The sequence below is a fragment of the Dendrobates tinctorius genome, unplaced genomic scaffold, assembly GCF_039654945.1.
Source record: "Dendrobates tinctorius isolate UK_male_01 unplaced genomic scaffold, ASM3965494v1 ptg000421c, whole genome shotgun sequence".
Taxonomy (NCBI): domain Eukaryota; kingdom Metazoa; phylum Chordata; class Amphibia; order Anura; family Dendrobatidae; genus Dendrobates; species Dendrobates tinctorius.
The window spans coordinates 416,356-430,991 of NW_027362085.1; the positions used below are offsets into that span (position 1 = coordinate 416,356).

Consider the following 14,636-nt stretch of genomic DNA (forward strand, 5'->3'; position numbering starts at 1 on the left):
AATCAAAATGGGAGAGGTCTGACATTATGGAATATAAGGCTGGGTGAACAGTTCATACTGCGCAGCCCGGACGGACAAGTTTTTCACAATAGACGATTCCGCACTAGAAATAGAGGAGGTTGTTGAATGGCTACTTTGATTTGAAAGGTTGTGGAAAGTAGAAAAATAAGCTGCACAGTAGGTATTCGTTCAAAGAGTGGTGATATTGCCTAACTGGGCCATGTGACAGCGTCCTTTCGGGGAGGTCACCGCCTAAGCTTAAATCAACACCCTTTACGAATAAACCTTGTGACAGATAAGAGTGTGACCGAATGAGCACAGGACCGTGAAATGAGCCTGTGACAGGATATGACTGAAGAACCCCAGTAGATGGACACTTTATTTACAATCCTGTGTGTTGTGGGAGTATTTCTGTTCGGATGCTACATAGCATATAAGTACACGAAACACGTAGTACACCGAGGAACAGACACTCCATTTAGCCTGTTAGCACCTTAGGAAGAAGGTAACGAGGTATAGTAGAGCCTAGTCTTGAGCTTACCCAATACACCACCTAAGGCAGGGGACTAACAGGAAGACAACAAGAGAGACAGGATAAGAATAAAAGATAAAATGGGGAACAGTCAGGGAAAGACACCTGAAGAAGGAAATCGGTTATGTGATATAATTGAGGATAGATATGGAAGTAGTGCAGCAAAGAACCTGGAAAAAGTATTAATCAAATCCAAAGTGCAAGATAGGCAGGCTGTGTGAATCCTTGTATATATGTCTATGAGAACCTCTGAATAAGATGAGAGATGAGTAATTGAGTATAAAAAAAAAAAAAAAAAATCAGTGAATGAGCACGTATGAATGAATCATCACACATCATTTTTGTGTCAAGAGATTTGTGACCTTTCTAGTTGTGGTGGAATCCCGGACAGATGCGTTATAGATATTTCAAATCTACATCTGAGACTGAATGAATTGAGTAATGATATAGTTCGTGTTATATGTGGCATTACATTGTAAAGTTTCCTGAATGCATTTGGCCAGAAAAAGGGCAAGGCATGGTTAATCTCATTATACAGTTATCTGCCCTTACAGTGAAATCCCGTGATTTTGAGTTTCTTTGTAGAAATTGATTTTGATAAGTCTAAAGAACTACAGAATTCTGTGAAGGACGACGCTGCATTCTGACGGGAGGGGTGAAGGATGGCGCTGCGTAGTTTTTCTTCTCCCTTCGCTCTTATCTCTGCTGAGTGTGAGCTGTGCTCAAAATTCTCTGTAATTCTATCCGTAAGGTACACGCTGAAAGATTTGTGCATTTTAAAGCAACAGTACTTAATTGAAGATTGGAAGTTAAAAGTAAGATATGGTGCCTAATTTAGAAGGGAATTGTAAGTGATTGCTTGGTCATTAATGTGTTTGAACCTGCTTCTAGTTGTGTGATTGATTTGTATAGCAAATTGTGTCAAATTACAAAAGACAGAGAAGGAAGGAAGCAGTAAAACAAGTGGGACAAACATTGAAAAAGGCAAAAATACCAGAGTGTGAATGTTTGGATGTACAAAAAGGCACAGACAAGGGAAGAAAATAGCAAGTGAATAAATGATGCTTGAGAATGTGCAGCAGTATGGAAGGTGTATTATGAATGTTTGATTGACAAAGTGTAACCAGAGACCCAGACAAAATAGATGGACTTGTAAACACTGTGGTCAGACTCAGACAAACCCAGACTGAATAGCTACTTGTGTGACCTGTGCTACTGACCTAAGAGAATTGCACTAAATCCTATCCAGACAAGATCATAAGAAGCTGACATAATAGTGTGGATAGTGGGTAGTGGGGACATTGGCCCTTGAGGAGTAAGCTGACAGTAGACATCAGACGGCCAACCCCATCAGGACCTAGAAGTGTGACTAGAATAAGAAAGATGCAGGTGTTTGTATTATCCCTGGAGCCCCTCTGACCAGCTAGCTTTGCTGAAGCAGCTGCCTGCCCCTGAAGACCAACCATTCCCGTTTTACAGACACATAAAGGAAGTACAGCAGACATATAAGTGTACCTGGGCAGACCTAGAGAGGTTGATGAGTTTAAAGGCAGGTGACGCACTAGATCATATAATTAAGACACACAGATGTGACAAAGAATCAGGCTTGGGGCATGGATGATAAATCTGCACGATCTGGGGAGACGTACTGTGAGTCACTAAGACAATGGGCTGCAGTGGAACAATCAGAGCAGTCTGTACTCCTGACTAATGTGACACAGCAAAGAGGAGAGAGAGTAGAGATATACCTTGGACGGTTACAGCTGAAATGGGCAGACATGGGGTACATTTGCATAAATCCACTTGATGTTAGAATACTGGTGAATGCATTCATTGACGGTATGAACAAAGACTTACGAGACGCAGTACAGACAGCCAGACCTGAATGGAGACATGTAGATCCGAAAGACCTCCTTAAGGTAGCTAAAGAAATTGAGCAAACAAGGACAATAAAACGACCTGTCATGTATGCTGGAGCACAAGGAAAAAAGTGGAGACGTAATAGGGAAGGCATGTGAGATGACACTGACGTTTCACATGACATCCATGCCATACTCCTACAAGTTCAACCAAAACATCTGTCTATGGCCAGACAGCTCTGACTTGAGTGTGCTCTACTAATTCCTGAGTATGTCACTCCTCAAAAGATGTAACGTTCTGAATCCAGCCACCCTCCTGCCTGTGGATTCAGAAAAGGGGGAATTGGTGACCGTATTGGCAAGTGAGGAAGGATACTTTGACATGACGCATGAACATGTCTGCATAGAACTGATGAGTCAGGAGACAGTTGGGTTTGCACACATTCATGAAAAACCTGTTCCTAATGCAGACTTTGAGTTTCTTTTTTGTAGATGGCCCCAGATACCACCAGGATGGACGATTCTACACTGGATATGCAGTAGTATACTCACATGAGGTAATCCGAGCGGAACCACTCTCTCCTCACATGTCGGCGCAGGAGGCAGAGTTGAAGGCACTCACTGAGGCGTGTAGAGCCGCTGCAGGTAAAGTCGCTAATATTTTCACAGATTCGAAGCCCATTAAAAATGCAGAGCTGGTGAAACAATTGATGGAGGCATTGATGTTACCAGTCCAGGTTGGCATTGTCAAGGTAAAAGCACACACAAAAGGTGACTCCGTGGAGGTAGAGGGCAATAGAAGGGCGAACGAGGCTGCTAAAATAGCACAAGGCGGCCTAGAGAGAGCAGTGGACGGTGGCGGGGAGTCAGCGTATTCCAGCCACATTGGGTCTAGATGTCCTGAAATCCCTCCAGCAAAAGGCTGCCCAAACAGAGAAGGTACACCAGGGGAGACTGGGAGCTGAGCTGAACTCAAATGGAGTATGGGAGAATAAGGATAAAATGTGCCCACCAAAGTCCCTGTTCCCAATCATGGCACAAGCAGCACATGGCCCCAATCACACCTCAAAAAGTCACATGTGTGCCATGGTAGATGCCTTCTGGATCGCTCCTGGCTTCAGTTGCGCAGCTGCGAAACTTGTACAATCATGCCTCATCTGTGCACAGCACAACCCAGGTAAAACAGTAAAAGTCCCTAAGAAAGCGACACCTAGGCCTCTCTACCCGTTTCAGAGACGGCAGATTGACGACATACAGCTACCAAGGTAGGAGTGTATGCAAATATCCTAGTATGTGTAGATCTCTTCTCTGGATGGCCAGAGGCCTACCCGGTGAAAACGGCTACAGCTCGAGCCACTGCAAAGAAACTGGTGATGGAACTAGTACCACGATTCGGTGTCCCTGAAACAATTGAATCAGACAGAGGTACACACTTTACTGCTGAGGTAATGCAAAATGTAATGCAAATGATAGGTGTAGAACAAGCATTTCATACACCCTACCACCCACAGAGTTCAGGGAAGGTAGAGAGAATGAACGGGACACTAAAATTGAAAATACAGAAAACCATGGAACAAACCCATAAACCATGGCCAGAGTGTCTCCCATTAGCATTATTCTCAGTAAGGTACACACCCACGGGGAAAGCTAAACTGTCACCCTTCGAGATACTGTTTGGAAGACCACCAAACACAGGGTTGTACTACCCACAGGTCTTAACACTCAATGTGGATAATTTGACAAGTTATGTAATCCAGTTGCAAAAGCATTTAACTCAAATGCATTCTCTAGTTTTCTCTTCCACTCCAGATCCAGATAGTGTGGAAGGAATCACTGTCTACAACCTGGTGATTACGTATATGTCAAGAAACACTCCAGAAAGACCCTTGAACCCCGATATCAAGGACCTTACCAAGTACTCCTAACAACACCTACTTCTGTTAAGTTGGAAGGACGACCAACCTGGATCCACGCATCACATTGCAAACTAGCCACAGGAATTAACAAAGCATATGAGTGCATAATGTTTTGGTTTGGTTTTGTTGCATTATCTGTAATAATGGTAGCTGCGTGGGACAATCTAAATTCTCCAATGTCCTTGAATAATAAGTTTATACAACATCATGAAAAATTACTGAATGATTGGTCAAATCATTTGCTGGATCTGCACACATTCACCAGTATCAGCCACTAGTATTCCGTTCCTTGTTATTCCTGTGCCACCCGAGGAATTATTTGCCTGGAGCAGTTGTTCTGATACACTTGCTAATAATGCCACAAATAATGTGAAGTTATGGAACACAACTGTTGGTATACCTATTGTGGGATGGGTAGGATACCCTTGGTGGCAGGGTAATCTTTCAGGAAGTAACACATACCTTCAATATCTGGCATATAAAGGGGGGGCTTGGGTACCCAGGAATAGAACTCGATTAACCTACCTGGGGCAAATTCCAATGTATGGCCTACAAGTTAGTTTTAATGTAACTTCCCACTCTACTGATGCCTTCAAACCAATACTGCTAGAAAGAAGGTTGCATAACACGTCCTGGGAGTATTCCAATTTATTTCCCCAGGGCAATAATGAAACTTGTTTTAATATTTCAGGTAATATACCTTGCAACGAGTCATCTGGATATGAGAAAGGAACTCCCACCTGTGGAAATCCCGATGTAGGGTATTGTAGCCCTTTAGGACAACTTCCAAATTGGTGTATGCTTCAGAATGTATCTGCGTTCATAGATTTAGTTCATAGACTGGTATTACAACATTCAGCCCTATGGGACCTACCTAGTGACATGTACTGGGTATGTGGAGACAATGCATATAAATGGTTGCCAGTAGGGGTAAAAGGTGCTTGTACTCTGGGTCGTTTGACTCCAGCTACCTTTGTTATTCCGAATGACCAGTTGAATACTCAGAGCATACCTAAACACACGTTGTACAAAAGAGCTGCTGACAATACACCTCGCCTCTCTGGGAGACCACATATAGTGCAGATGAGTGTGGCTAATAAAATTGTCAGTTCTATTTTTATTTATCCTATGATTACTCAAATGTGGGATAAATTAGTCAGGGCTACAGATTACTTAGATGACCAAATATGGGATATATTGGATATATTGAACACCACCGTTGCTGTCCAAAATCAGCTCATCATAGCCACTAATCAGCATACCATAGTATTAGATTATTTAACTGCAGCGCAAGGAGGTATGTGTCAAGTCATCGGACCAGCTTGCTGTCATTATATAGATCCCAACAGTAGTTTAAAGTTAAGATCAAAAATAGAGGATGTTCAAAAACTTAGAGATCAGTACAATAAAGACAATGATCGTACTAAGGATAGTTGGTGGTCAGATACATTCTCCTTTCTTAATCCAGCTAATTGGTTTAAGGGTATTGGAGGCTGGATAACTGGGATTATACTAAGTCTATTACGTATTGTTGTTTGTATCTTCGTAATATATGTGCTATTGAAACTTGTTTTTTGGTGTATCTCTGTATGCAAGAAAAGATGTAGAAATAGATAAGGAAGTTTGACTGTAAACAACAAGAATTTAACTATTATTCCTTTGAGTCCTAGATTGACATCTCATTTCTGGCATGAAGGAGCGTACTCTTGCAATGATGGACGTGGCTTCAGTATCTGGGGGATGGAGAAGGTAGAAGACCTGTCTCCCTTGGGCAACCCGTCGGCCTGGGATAGTACCTGGTGAACGAGCCACTATCCGCTGTTGTTGCAGGATCCAGTGTTCCAGATTGTGGAAAATGAAGATGTCAAAGGGGGGAATGATAGGAACTGAAGGAGTTAAATTGAGTTCTGTCTATGTTGCATTCTCTTGTTTAAAACCTTATCTGTTCTTCGAGGAGATGTCTCAGACATCTCCCTTGTGAACCAAGGTCAAATACCTCTGCTTTTTCGCCTAAATGACTTTCTTTGTCGAAAACAAGTTGTAAAATCATTTGTACTGCGCATGTCTGTAAAATGTTTAAATTCTTTACTATAAAAGACGGAAGCCTAACTGATAAGCCAGAGGCGTCTTGAGAGGCATCCCGAGTGGTATTATACAGCCGTGTCTGTGTTATCCTTCTCGACGGAGCAATTGATTAGAGACATATGGTGCTTCACACCTAAGAACATCGGTCCTTCAGATGAAAGAGTAATCTGAGGGATCCCGACACTTATATCCAGTTTCGAACTGGGGACCGTTCGCGTGTGAGGTGAACGTGACAACCACTACACTTCAGAAACTCCATTCAAAGCTAAAGATGTTTAAACATGCTGAAATGAACTTGAAAAAGAAAAAAACAGCCAGCCAAAGTCAAGAGGTCTTCCTCTATGTCTGAAGACAGGACAAAGTGCATTTTGCAACACAGGAACCTTTCATTTGTCAGGCTATTGGAGAAAAAGAACAAACAGGGAAACAAAACCATGCTCCACAAAACATTCTCATGCCTTTGTCCAAAAGCCAAAAAGAAAAAGCACCTAGATGCCTGCTTTAGCACCTTGATCCTATCAGGTGTTACTTGAATTAGGAACACTTAGACACTGTCAAAAACACACATGCTTGCCAAAAGCAAAAACGGGAAGAAATAATCACATTGGTAAAAGTAATGCTCATTAAACCAGCAATAGAATATGCTAACTAAGGCTAATTAAGCCAACAGTATAGGTTTGTGATCAAAATAAAGAAAAGCCACATGTTTCTGCCCGGGATCAAAACAGGGAACTTTCAGGAGGATGGCAAACAGGACAATCACTACACTACAGTAACCAGACAAGAGCGTTTACTGTGGTCATGGCAAGCATTAAAGATCAAGCACTTATTGTCAAAAGCGCTAGTTTGCAAGAGGAATGCTGTGTTTCTGCCCAGTTTCGAACTGAGGACCTTTCGCATGTAAAGCGAACGTGATAACCGCTACACTACAGAAACCAACCGATTCAAACAAACAAAAAATGCTGTGGTCATGGCAAGCAATAAAGAACAAGCACTGAAAGTCAAAAAGATCGTTTTCCAAGAGAAAAAGCTGTGTTTCTGCCCAGTTTCGAACTGGGGACCTTTCGCGTGTGAGGCAAACGTGATAACCGCTACACTACAGAAACCGGATGCAAGTTCTTACTTTGGTGACAACAAGCAATCGAGATCAAGAACTGAAAGTCAAAAGCTTGGATACCAAAGGGTAACAGCGTGTTTCTGCCCAGTTTCGAACTGGGGACCTTTCGCGTGTTAGGCGAACGTGATAACCACTACACTACAGAAACCGGCTGTAGAAGATTACTGTGGTCATGACGAGCCATCGAGAACAAAGACTCAACGTCAAAAGCTTTAATATCAACGCCTAATGTCATGCTTCTATCCAGTTTCGAACTGGGGACCGTTCGCGTGTGAGGTGAACGTGACAACCACTACACTTCAGAAACTCCATGCAAAGCTAAAGATGTTTAAACATGCTGAAATGAACTTGAAAAAGAAAAAAACAGCCAGCCAAAGTCAAGAGGTCTTCCTCTATGTCTGAAGACAGGACAAAGTGCATTTTGCAACACAGGAACCTTTCATTTTTCAGGCTATTGGAGAAAAAGAACAAACAGGGAAACAAAACCATGCTCCACAAAACATTCTCATGCCTTTGTCCAAAAGCCAAAAAGAAAAATCACCTAGATGCCTGCTTTTGCACCTTGATCCTATCAGGTGTTACTTGAATTAGGAACACTTAGACACTGTCAAAAACACACATGCTTGCCAAAAGCAAAAACGGGTAGAAATAATCACATTGGTAAAAGTAATGCTCATTAAACCAGCAATAGAATATGCTAACTAAGGCTAATTAAGCCAACAATATACGTTTGTGATCAAAATAAAGAAAAGCCACATGTTTCTGCCCGGGATCAAAACAGGGAACTTTCAGGAGGATGGCAAACAGGACAATCACTACACTACAGTAACCAGACAAGAGCGTTTACTGTGGTCATGGCAAGCATTAAAGATCAAGCACTCATTGTCAAAAGCGCTAGTTTGCAAGAGGAACTCTGTGTTTCTGCCCTGTTTCAAACAGAGGACCTTTCGCGTGTAAAGCAAACGTGATAACCGCTACACTACAGAAACCAACCAATTCAAACTAAAAAAAAAATCCTGTGGTCATGGCAAGCAATAAAGAACAAGCACTGAAAGTCAAAAAAAACATTTTCCTAGAGAAAAAGCTGTGTTTCTGCCCAGTTTCAAACTGGGGACCTTTCACGTGTGAGGCGAACGTGATAACCTCTACACTACAGAAACCAAGCGATTCAAACAAGCAAAAAATGCTGTGGTCATGGCAAGCAATAAAGAACAAGCACTGAAAGTCAAAAAGATCGTTTTCCAAGAGAAAAAGCTGTGTTTCTGCCCAGTTTCAAACTGGGGACCTTTTGCGTGTGAGGCGAACGTGATAACCGCTACACTACAGAAACCTGATGCAAGCGCATACTGTGGTGACAACAAGCAATCGAGATCAAGAACTGAAATTCAAAAGCTTGGATACCAAAGAGTAACAGCGTGTTTCTGCCCAGTTTCGAACTGGGGACCTTTCGCGTGTTAGGCGAACGTGATAACCACAACACTACATAAACCGGCTGCGTAAGGTTACTGTGGTCATGACGAGCCATCGAGAACAAAGACTCAACGTCAAAAGCTTTAATATCAACGCCTAATGTCATGCTTCTATCAAGTTTCGAACTGGGGACCGTTCGCATGTGAGGTGAACGTGACAACCACTACACTTCAGAAACTGCATGCAAAGCTAAAGTTGTTTAAACATGCTGAAATGAACTTGAAAAAGAAAAAAACAGCCAGCCAAAGTCAAGAGGTCTTCCTCTATGTCTGAAGACAGGACAAAGTGCATTTTGCAACACAGGAACCTTTCATTTGTCAGGCTATTGGAGAAAAAGAACAAACAGGGAAACAAAACCATGCTCTACAAAACATTCTCATGCCTTTGTCCAAAAGCCAAAAAGAAAAAGCACCTACATGCCTGCTTTCGCACCTTGATCCTATCAGGTGTTACTTGAATTAGGAACACTTAGACGCTGTCAAAAACACACATGCTTGCCAAAAGCAAAAACGGGTAGAAATAATCACATTGGTAAAAGTAATGCTCATTAAACCAGCAATAGAATATGCTAACTAAGGCTAATTAAGCCAACAATATACGTTTGTGATCAAAATAAAGAAAAGCCACATGTTTCTGCCCGGGATCAAAACAGGGAACTTTCAGGAGGATGGCAAACAGGACAATCACTACACTACAGTAACCAGACAAGAGCGTTTACTGTGGTCATGGCAAGCATTAAAGATCAAGCACTCATTGTCAAAAGCGCTAGTTTGCAAGAGAAACGCTGTGTTTATGCCCAGTTTCGAACTGAGGACCTTTCGCGTGTAAAGTGAACGTGATAACCGCTACACTACAGAAACCAACTGATTCAAACAAAAAAAAAATGCTGTGGTCATGGCAAGCAATAAAGAACAAGCACTGAAAGTCAAAAAGATCGTTTTCCAAGAGAAAAAGCTGTGTTTCTGCCCAGTTTCGAACTGGGGACCTTTCGCGTGTGAGGCGAACGTGATAACCGCTACACTACAGAAACCGGATGCAAGTGCTTACTGTGGTGACAACAAGCAATCGAGATCAAGAACTGAAAGTCAAAAGCTTGGATACCAAAGGGTAACAGCGTGTTTCTGCCCAGTTTCGATCTGGGGACCTTTCGCGTGTTAGGCGAACGTGATAACTAGAGTTGAGCGAAACGGGTCGAAAAAATTCAAAAGTCGGGTTTCATGAAACGAAACCCGACCCTAGGATGAGGTCGGCCACGAGGTCGGCGACTTACGCGCCAAAGTCGCGTTTCAAAAGTTTGTTTTGCGCTCTTTTTCAGCCAATCAGGATCCACGGACACTGTGGGCAACGTGATGACCTAGGCACGGGTCACCACCATCTTTCAGAATGGCATGCAAGTGATTGGCTTGCTTTGGTGGGCGTCACAGGGGGTATAAAAGGGCGTGCACGCCGACCGCCATCTTACTTCTGCCGATCTTAGTATAGGGAGAGGTTGCTGCTGATTCTGTAGGGAGAGCGTTAGGCAGGGAAGAAGACAAAAAAACTGCTTCTGCTGCTAGCGATTTGGCCTGCACAACACACAAGTCACTGTGTGTGCAGTGCAAGGGGAGGCTATATTGTGGTGTATCAGTGGTGTTGGTTGTTGGGCTGCCTTTTAAGGCTTCCTGACACGCTGGCATTGCTGTTTACCCACTGCTCTGCAAACTGCTTTTTTAAAAGCAATCCAATCTCCCTTATCCTCTAGTCACTTTTGTCACAGCTGTGCCATCGAGCGTGTCACATAGCGCTCAGATATCAGTGGGCCTCTCACAATCCACAAGTGTCCAGTGTCCAAAATTGTACGCAGAGATTCAAAATCTCCATTATCCTCTCGTCACTTTGGTCACAGGCAGCTGTGCCATCGAGCGTGTCACATAGCGCTCAGATATCAGTGGGCCTCACACAATCCACAAGTGTCCAGTGTCCAAAAGTGTACGCAGAGATTCAAAATCTCCATTATCCTCTCGTCACTTTGGTCACAGGTAGCTGTGCCATCGAGCGTGTCACATAGCGCTCAGATATCAGTGGGCCTCACACAATCCACAAGTGTCCAGTGTCCAAAAGTGTGCGCAGAGATTCAAAATCTCCATTATCCTCTCGTCACTTTGGTCACAGGCAGCTGTGCCATCGAGCGTGTCACATAGCGCTCAGATATCAGTGGGCCTCACACAATCCACAAGTGTCCAGTGTCCAAAAGTGTACGCAGAGATTCAAAATCTCCATTATCCTCTCGTCACTTTGGTCACAGGCAGCTGTGCCATCGAGCGTGTCACATAGCGCTCAGATATCAGTGGGCCTCACACAATCCACAAGTGTCCAGTGTCCAAAAGTGTGCGCAGAGATTCAAAATCTCCATTATCCTCTCGTCACTTTGGTCACAGGCAGCTGTGCCATCGAGCGTGTCACATAGCGCTCAGATATCAGTGGGCCTCACACAATCCACAAGTGTCCAGTGTCCAAAAGTGTACGCAGAGATTCAAAATCTCCATTATCCTCTCGTCACTTTGGTCACAGGCAGCTGTGCCATCGAGCGTGTCACATAGCGCTCAGATATCAGTGGGCCTCACACAATCCACAAGTGTCCAGTGTCCAAAAGTGTACGCAGAGATTCAAAATCTCCATTATCCTCTCGTCACTTTGGTCACAGGCAGCTGTGCCATCGAGCGTGTCACATAGCGCTCAGATATCAGTGGGCCTCACACAATCCACAAGTGTCCAGTGTCCAAAAGTGTACGCAGAGATTCAAAATCTCCATTATCCTCTCGTCACTTTGGTCACAGGCAGCTGTGCCATCGAGCGTGTCACATAGCGCTCAGATATCAGTGGGCCTCACACAATCCACAAGTGTCCAGTGTCCAAAAGTGTACGCAGAGATTCAAAATCTCCATTATCCTCTCGTCACTTTGGTCACAGGCAGCTGTGCCATCGAGCGTGTCACATAGCGCTCAGATATCAGTGGGCCTCACACAATCCACAAGTGTCCAGTGTCCAAAAGTGTACGCAGAGATTCAAAATCTCCATTATCCTCTCGTCACTTTGGTCACAGGCAGCTGTGCCATCGAGCGTGTCACATAGCGCTCAGATATCAGTGGGCCTCACACAATCCTCAAGTGTCCAGTGTCCAAAAGTGTACGCAGAGATTCAAAATCTCCATTATCCTCTCGTCACTTTGGTCACAGGCAGCTGTGCCATCGAGCGTGTCACAAAGCGCTCAGATATCAGTGGGCCTCACACAATCCACAAGTGTCCAGTGTTCAAAAGTGTACGCAGAGATTCAAAATCTCCATTATCCTCTCGTCACTTTGGTCACAGGCAGCTGTGCCATCGAGCGTGTCACATAGCGCTCAGATATCAGTGGGCCTCACACAATCCACAAGTGTCCAGTGTCCAAAAGTGTATGCAGAGATTAAAAATCTCCATTATCCTCTCGTCACTTTGGTCACAGGCAGCTGTGCCATGGAGCCTGACACATATCGCTCAGATATCAGTGGGCCTCACACAATCTACAAGTGTCCAGTGTCCAAAAGTGTACGCAGAGATTCAAAATCTCCATTATCCTCTCGTCACTTTGGTCACAGGCAGCTGTGCCATCGAGCGTGTCACATAGCGCTCAGATATCAGTGGGCCTCACACAATCCACAAGTGTCCAGTGTCCAAAAGTGTACGCAGAGATTCATAATCTCCATAATTCTCTCGTCACTTTGGTCACAGGCAGCTGTGCCATCGAGCGTGTCACATAGCGCTCAGATATCAGTGGGCCTCACACAATCCACAAGTGTCCAGTGTCCAAAAGTGTACGCAGAGATTCAAAATCTCCATTATCCTCTCGTCACTTTGGTCACAGGCAGCTGTGCCATCGAGCGTGTCACATAGCGCTCAGATATCAGTGGGCCTCACACAATCTACAAGTGTCCAGTGTCCAAAAGTGTGCGCAGAGATTCAAAATCTCCATTATCCTCTCGTCACTTTGGTCACAGGCAGCTGTGCCATCGAGTGTGTCACATAGCGCTCAGATATCAGTGGGCCTCACACAATCCACAAGTGTCCAGTGTCCAAAAGTGTACGCAGAGATTCAAAATCTCCATTATCCTCTCGTCACTTTGGTCACAGGCAGCTGTGCCATCGAGTGTTTCACATAGCGCTCAGATATCAGTGGGCCTCACACAATCCACAAGTGTCCAGTGTCCAAAAGTGTACGCAGAGATTCAAAATCTCCATTATCCTCTCGTCACTTTGGTCACAGGCAGCTGTGCCATCGAGCGTGTCACATAGCGCTCAGATATCAGTGGGCCTCACACAATCCACAAGTGTCCAGTGTCCAAAAGTGTACGCAGAGATTCAAAATCTCCATTATCCTCTCGTCACTTTGGTCACAGGCAGCTGTGCCATCGAGCGTGTCACATAGCGCTCAGATATCAGTGGGCCTCACACAATCTACAAGTGTCCAGTGTCCAAAAGTGTACGCAGAGATTCAAAATCAACATTATCCTCTCGTCACTTTGGTCACAGGCAGCTGTGCCATCGAGCGTGTCACATAGCGCTCAGATATCAGTGGGCCTCACACAATCCACAAGTGTCCAGTGTCCAAAAGTGTACGCAGAGATTCAAAATCTCCATTATCCTCTCGTCACTTTGGTCACAGGCAGCTGTGCCATCGAGCGTGTCACATAGCGCTCAGATATCAGTGGGCCTCACACAATCTACAAGTGTCCAGTGTCAAAAAGTGTACGCAGAGATTCAAAATCTCCATTATCCTCTCGTCACTTTGGTCACAGGCAGCTGTGCCATCGAGCGTGTCACATAGCGCTCAGATATCAGTGGGCCTCACACAATCTACAAGTGTCCAGTGTCCAAAAGTGTACGCAGAGATTCAAAATCTCCATTATCCTCTCGTCACTTTGGTCACAGGCAGCTGTGCCATCGAGCGTGTCACATAGCGCTCAGATATCAGTGGGCCTCACACAATCCACAAGTGTCCAGTGTCCAAAAGTGTACGCAGAGATTAAAAATCTCCATTATCCTCTCGTCACTTTGGTCACAGGCAGCTGTGCCATCGAGCCTGTCACATAGCGCTCAGATATCAGTGGGCCTCACACAATCTACAAGTGTCCAGTGTCCAAAAGTGTACGCAGAGATTCAAAATCTCCATTATCCTCTCGTCACTTTGGTCACAGGCAGCTGTGCCATCGAGCGTGTCACATAGCGCTCAGATATCAGTGGGCCTCACACAATCCACAAGTGTCCAGTGTCCAAAAGTGTACGCAGAGATTCAAAATCTCCATTATCCTCTCGTCACTTTGGTCACAGGCAGCTGTGCCATCGAGCGTGTCACATAGCGCTCAGATATCAGTGGGCCTCACACAATCCACAAGTGTCCAGTGTCCAAAAGTGTACGCAGAGATTCAAAATCTCCATTATCCTCTCGTCACTTTGGTCACAGGCAGCTGTGCCATCGAGCCTGTCACATAGCGCTCAGATATCAGTGGGCCTCACACAATCTACAAGTGTCCAGTGTCCAAAAGTATACGCAGAGATTCAAAATCTCCATTATCCTCTCGTCACTTTGGTCACAGGCAGCTGTGCCATCGAGCGTGTCACATAGCGCTCAGATATCAGTGGGC

The 14,636-nt window shown here is 44.4% G+C and overlaps 4 non-coding genes across 4 annotated transcripts; all 4 read right to left on the reverse strand.

Moving 5' to 3' along the window:
* Positions 1 to 7,255: 7,255 nt before the first annotated feature.
* On the reverse strand, positions 7,256 to 7,328 carry TRNAV-UAC (transfer RNA valine (anticodon UAC)). Its single transcript has one exon. It is a non-coding gene; the product is annotated as a tRNA-Val (tRNA).
* A 97-nt stretch (positions 7,329 to 7,425) lies between these two features.
* Positions 7,426 to 7,498, reverse strand: TRNAV-CAC (transfer RNA valine (anticodon CAC)). The gene has a single exon. It is a non-coding gene; the product is annotated as a tRNA-Val (tRNA).
* Positions 7,499 to 7,584: 86 nt separating this feature from the next.
* On the reverse strand, positions 7,585 to 7,657 carry TRNAV-AAC (transfer RNA valine (anticodon AAC)). The gene has a single exon. It is a non-coding gene; the product is annotated as a tRNA-Val (tRNA).
* A 2,279-nt stretch (positions 7,658 to 9,936) lies between these two features.
* On the reverse strand, positions 9,937 to 10,009 carry TRNAV-CAC (transfer RNA valine (anticodon CAC)). Its single transcript has one exon. It is a non-coding gene; the product is annotated as a tRNA-Val (tRNA).
* Positions 10,010 to 14,636: the final 4,627 nt, after the last annotated feature.